The sequence below is a fragment of the Nannospalax galili genome, unplaced genomic scaffold, assembly GCF_000622305.1.
Source record: "Nannospalax galili isolate Female #2095 unplaced genomic scaffold, S.galili_v1.0 scaffold292, whole genome shotgun sequence".
Taxonomy (NCBI): domain Eukaryota; kingdom Metazoa; phylum Chordata; class Mammalia; order Rodentia; family Spalacidae; genus Nannospalax; species Nannospalax galili.
The window spans coordinates 1,465,245-1,471,450 of NW_008332663.1; positions in this window are offsets into that span (position 1 = coordinate 1,465,245).

Sequence of the window (6,206 nt, forward strand, 5' to 3'; positions counted from 1 at the left end):
ATATTCAGACTTTCTTAGATGCATAATGTGTTTTAAAAATACCATTAAAACAAGATGTTTTCCATAAACATAGAGAATTTTTACATACATTTATACTTAGACATATTTTAGATACTGATGTTTTTGTTTGTTACTGGATGAGCATATGGATGTGAAACAAATAAATATATCTATGGTGCACATAAGCATGCTTTTAGTGATGTTCTAGAAGGTATATTATTACCTAGCTTTTTAATATATATTACAAATGCATGTACACACATATTTTTAAGAGTATTAATACAAGAATACTGATCCCAAATATAGAAGGAAAGCTAAATTATCTGTCTTTCTTCGTCTTTCTTCATTTTTCATATGTGAGAGGGCTATTGCATATCTGATTTCAATAAGTGCTCTCCTCTGACAGAACACACATGCATAGGTCTCCTCTTAGTAAGTATTCCCTGCATGCGAGTAAAATCTTTAAGTAATTGTTTTATCCTCATAATTATCACCTAATACAATATCAATGACTTTCTTATCCACTGTGTATTGCTGATTGCAGAATAATTAGTTGGAGGTTCTGGCAAATTACAAAAATAAAGGCTTTCACACTATGGTTTGATGTACAATAGGCACACTCACACAGCAGGCATATTAAATACAGATAGAAAAAAGTTAAATGAAAGCAAATGTGTTAGATAAGTACAAGAGCAGTATGAAATAGATATTCATGTATTTTTACATGAGGAGTTTTAATATAAGACTTTCCCAGACCTGGCCTGGTAACACATGCCTTTACTCCCAGCCCTTTGGAGGCAAAGCTAGGGGATTTTCTGTAAAATGGAGGATAGTCTGGCCTGTGTAGGAGTTCCAAGCCCATCTGGTACTACAGGGTGACCCTGTCTCAAACAAAACAACAAGAAAAACTAGAGATTTGCTCCATGACAACACTAAAACCCAAGCTTCCATTTTCATGCACGACTTATGAAGAAACACCTTTTAACATTTACTTTTCTTCTCTGTCTTAAGTGCTTGTTAAAAAGTGAGCTATTTTGTCAATAACTTGGGACCAGGACCTGAATGTGCAGAGCTCAGTGCATTTCCTTCCTTTTCTTTCAGTTCTGGTTGCCTGACAAGTACAATGCAGTCCTTGCCACACCCATGAATTAGAAATGCCATTTCTCAGGTGTCTCTTATTGTTCCTGAAAGCAGGCAAACAATATGTCACTCCTTTGTGCTCCCAGGCAGCTCATTGATGCTAAAGATCCACAAAGCAACCTTTCGATTCTGTTTTTTTTTTCTTTCTCCACAACAAAGTAACAATTTACAATTACTACTCCCTAAGTCATAAATGTAACTCATTTGGTTTCAAATATGTTAGTGCTGACACCACCAGCTGAGCTCTCTCAACTCCCAACTACAGATGATATCAAAAAATACTGGCGTGGTGGCGCACGTCTTTAATCCCAGCACTAGGGAGGAGGAGGCAAGGTGGACCCCTGTGAGTTCACCAGCCAAGGCCAGCCTGGTCTACAAAGTAAATTCCAGGACAGCTGGGGCTACAGGGAGACCCTGTCTCAAAAAGATAAAAAAAAAAAAAAAAAACTTTAAATTTGAGGTTGAACATATAAGAATCATGACTGACATGGACTGAGCTGACAGTGTGACCTATAATTGCTAATTTGGTTAGATTAGTATAAGGAAAAGTAGAAAAAGAACATTAAGGCTTGAAAGCATACTTGTTTGAAATGGTCCGTGTAACTGGAATAAGATCTGAGCTAAGACATTACCTTAAATGATTTAGTAGACTTTTACAGAAATGTTGATTTTGTTCAAATTTAACATATGGCATCAAAACAACTTTTTATCTCATTCATTTTGAAGCTTTTCATTCATGTCAATACTTCACATTCAGCCTTTTAAATTGAGATTTTGGACAGGTTGAAATACAGCACATGTTCTGAGTTCAGACTGCTTTGGGCACTGTGTCACTAACACAGAGTCTCTGAAACTGTGTAATGACTTCTCAGCCCTATTTGTGGTTCATTATGGACATGCTATTTAGGGGTTGCATAGATATTGCCTATTCTGGAAGAAATGGGGTTATAATTTCTAGAAGCAAAAATGCAGTTCTCACCTCAAAGAAAGTAAATGACGGTTTGTTCTGAAGCAAAACAGGAGTGGCTATGGCACAGGAACCTGAATTCCGGTTAACACAAATACCCAGTTCCAACACGGTAACAGTTTCATAAATGTTTTATAGTTATAGAACAACAACAAAAATAGTAAATCAAGATACACTTAAAAACCATAGATGGAGATCAGGTAGAGAGGTTATAGCATTGCAGGGAAGTCTCTACTGTTTCAGATGCTATCTGACAACACACATTCTTAGTTTTTCAATTGGTAGAAACTAGTGTCTGTTAAAGGATTCCAGAATATTGTACATGATAACAAAGATATTAGGAGAGACACAGGGTGACAATAGAGACTTAGAATGGAATAAGAGAATTCAAGATAATTTGGCTTTAGATCCACAATATTCCAACTCTCCACTGTTAGGGAAAGAGGAATTTACTGCTTGGTTGAATTTACTGCTTGTAACCAATTAACTCAACTGGAGACACAGGCATCCGGAGATAGGGGCAAGTGTTGCAGCCCCCAGAGCCTGACCTGTCTGATCTGTGTCGTGTCATGTAGGCATGTCTGCTTACACAAGATAACAGGGAAGGGTCGCGCCAGGCACATACCACCCATCCCTCTCCGATTGAGACACCTGAAGGGAGTTGTAACATTTTTTCTTGTTTTGAAGTTATTGGTTTGTGAAATGCTTGCTTTGAAACTATTGGTTGTATAAGTGTGGGCTTTTGTGTAACGGTTGTGGGAGCCTATATAATCTTTACTTGAAGTTGCCTTGGGGTTGATCGCTCCAACCAGACCTGCGTGTCTTGGAAGGATGGTCGGCCCCAGCTAGCTGGCCTAATAAAACTCTGCTTGATTTTGCATCTCCATACTCATGCATTTGTTCTCCTGAAGAGACCCACTGAGTCACGGACCCTAACATCAACAATCTCACACTTTCAATTAGTCACTTAGCTTCTTAGATTTTTTTTTTTTTACATAGGTGATAATTCTTTTCCAGGAACTTCAGTTCACAGTTTCATTAGAATTTATTATTTGAAGATATCATGGTAGATGTTTCTTTCCCCTTTGATTATGATAGACATTTTGCTGAGTAAAGTATTCTGGGTTACCATCTATGGTCATTTAGAGCTGGGAATACTTCAATCCAGGTTCTTCTGGCTTTATAGCTTGCATTCATTAAAAAGTCAACTGTAGTTTTGAATGGTTTTCCAATAGACATGATTTGTTGGTTTTCTCTTGCAGCTTTCAGTATTCTCTCCTTGTTCTGTATATTTAGTGTTTTTACTATGATATACCATGGGGAGTTTCTGTTCTGGTCCTGTCTAATTGGTGTTCTGTGTGCTTCCTGTATCTGTATAGGTATGTCTCTCCTTAATTTATGGAACTTTTCTATATTCCTTTTAAAGACCTGGAAACTGCAAACAATCTTAACAAGTTTAGGAAAACACGGCATCTTCTTCCAGTTTTATACAATATAATTAAAATCTTGGATCTTGTGTCAGACATAGTATTAGGTTTCAATTTCAGGCTTCATAATGTTCAAGCAATATGAGCTCAGTTAAGTTACTCAGTGTTCTATTTAACTCATGGGTCAAACTGAATTTGGGTGAAATATGTTAAAAAGGTATCATCATAATTGCTATTCAAGGAATAGTAGTGACTTCATTTTAAACTTGAAGCCACCTTTTCTCATCCTGTGAAGTTGGTCAGTAAATTTCTATCACCCAAACTTTTAGAGTATCTGTATATTAGACATTGTATTCATAAATATGCATATAATTTAACTTTTAAACTCAGAGCCATATGTTTTAGCACAGACTCTGTTCCTTATGTCAAGACAAAGATATGCCAGCCCATTCATCAAAGGCAGTTAAAGAAGTCAGAAAGGGGAAATGGCAACCATAAATAATTCTATACACTTTCTGTGAACCGCAAGTGCTTAAGTGGCACAGCATTAATAATTTCATATTTCATGATAGATTACTTTATTGAAGGTTAACAACTCCAGCAGTTTTATGAATTAAAGGGCTGAAATTGTGTTTGACAGATCACTTTTATTACCTGAGACCATTTAAAACATTTTACTGTCATATAAACTTGTACGGAAAATCCATGGATTGCTTATATGAAATCAAAGAAGACCATTATTCTAAGCAATTCCATATGCAAAAAATCAAACAACACTTCATGACCTTTGTACAGCACTATAAGTTAATAGATTTAAGACAAATATCTTTCTTTTAACTTTATGAATCTTACCAAAGTGTTCAGGTGTTGGCCTCAAGAGAAAAAATTCAAAATCCATAATCACAGCAGACTCTTCCTCTTACACCACAATTTTATTTTATTTTCTGTAAAAGAAATCTAGTGACGGTACTTTTACATTTCAACCATCATTTAACTTCTCTGTGTATGTTCTCTTTTTGAGATGTCATTGATGCTGTTTCTTTTAATATTTGAAAAAGCACACAGCAGGTAATTAGAATGAATTTGCAGCTCAATTGTTTGTTTTTATAATGATTAGAAGTAAATCTAAAAATTGTAGTTACTGCTAAACAGCCAATCCTCTGTTTCATTTAAGTGATTTATTTAAACAATGATGAAATGTGTTGAGAGTTTTGATTTTCTCTCCTCCTTTAGCTAGAACGCAGTTATTTCAGCAGTGTCTTGTGTACCACAAGAATATGGCAAAAGTAAGTTTTTGACTAGGATCTATGACCCCTCCAGCTATGTGTATTTGGTTGTGTTTACAGCGCAATATATGTGTTCTATACCATTCAACAGGCCTTAAATCCAATTAGACAGCTGTTGAAAAACTGCCACTAGCACCTGCCCTCAGGCCTCTCTTGGGGTAACTCTACCCCGCAGCCCTCCGTGCATTGACTCCCCCAGCCACGCTCACCCTTCCATCTCCCACGCTGTTCTCTACTCCAAGCTTGGGCCCTGTGCCATTCCTAGTCTTGGGGCCACAGACAACTGGGGAGCCAGTGCTGCTTCCTGACCCTTTTCACCACGACCAGCTTGGTGCCTTCCTTGGGCCCCAGGAGTACTGCCTCTGGACCCAGCCCCACCCTCACTTCTCTCTGCTTCCCTGGTCCTGCAACACCCGCCAGCCTCTTTCTGGGGCTGATAGCCTCTTTCTGGAGCTCCGAAGCTTACCTTGCCTCTCCCTGATCCTTTGCATCCAGTAAAACCCAGCTACTCAATCTACTCCCTGGGAAATCTTGGGGCTTATTCCCACCCCATCTGCCTTTGCATGCCTGTCTGGCACGGCCACTGCCAGGATCGCAGGTCAGTCCAAAACCCAAGTTCCTGAAGCCAAAATCATTCTTAGAAGATTCCAGACCTAAGGAGAAAGTCTGAAAACTTCTGACCCACATTGGAATTGGGCCACTGCAGAACTCCTGAAGACAAAATCAATCTGGCCATGACAATATAAAATCAAAAGAGAGAACCAGAAGCTTAGATGAACCACCTCTTCATACCCAAAAAGTAAACCACAAAGACACATAAAGTTCAAAAAAAGAAGCAGAACTAAACTTGAAGGCCCGAGTATCACACAAGAGTCAGAAACTACAAAAGAAATTCACATGTCAAAATCACAGAGAAAAAATAATAACATGAAAAACCAAAATAACATATCCCCACCAAATACCAAAAAAAAAATCCTCTAGAGGAGCACAATCAGGGAAATGCAAATTAAAACCACTTTAAGATTTCACCTTACCCCAGTCAGACTGGCTAAGATCAAGAAAACAAATGATACCAAATGTTGGAGAGGATGTGGGGAAAGGGGAACACTCATGCACTGCTGGTGGGGCTGCAAAGTGGTTCAATCCCTATGGAAAGCAGTGTGGAGAACTCTTAAAAAACTACAAATGAACCTACCATTTGACCCAGTTATACCACTCCTTGGCATATACCCAAAGAACTGGTCCTATTGCAGAAACACTTGTACATCCATGTTGTTGCTGCTCTCTTCACAATAGCTAAGAGATGGAAGGAACCTAAGTGTCCCTCAGTTGATGAATGGAAAATGAAAATGTGGTTCATATATACGATGGAGTTTTACTCAGCAG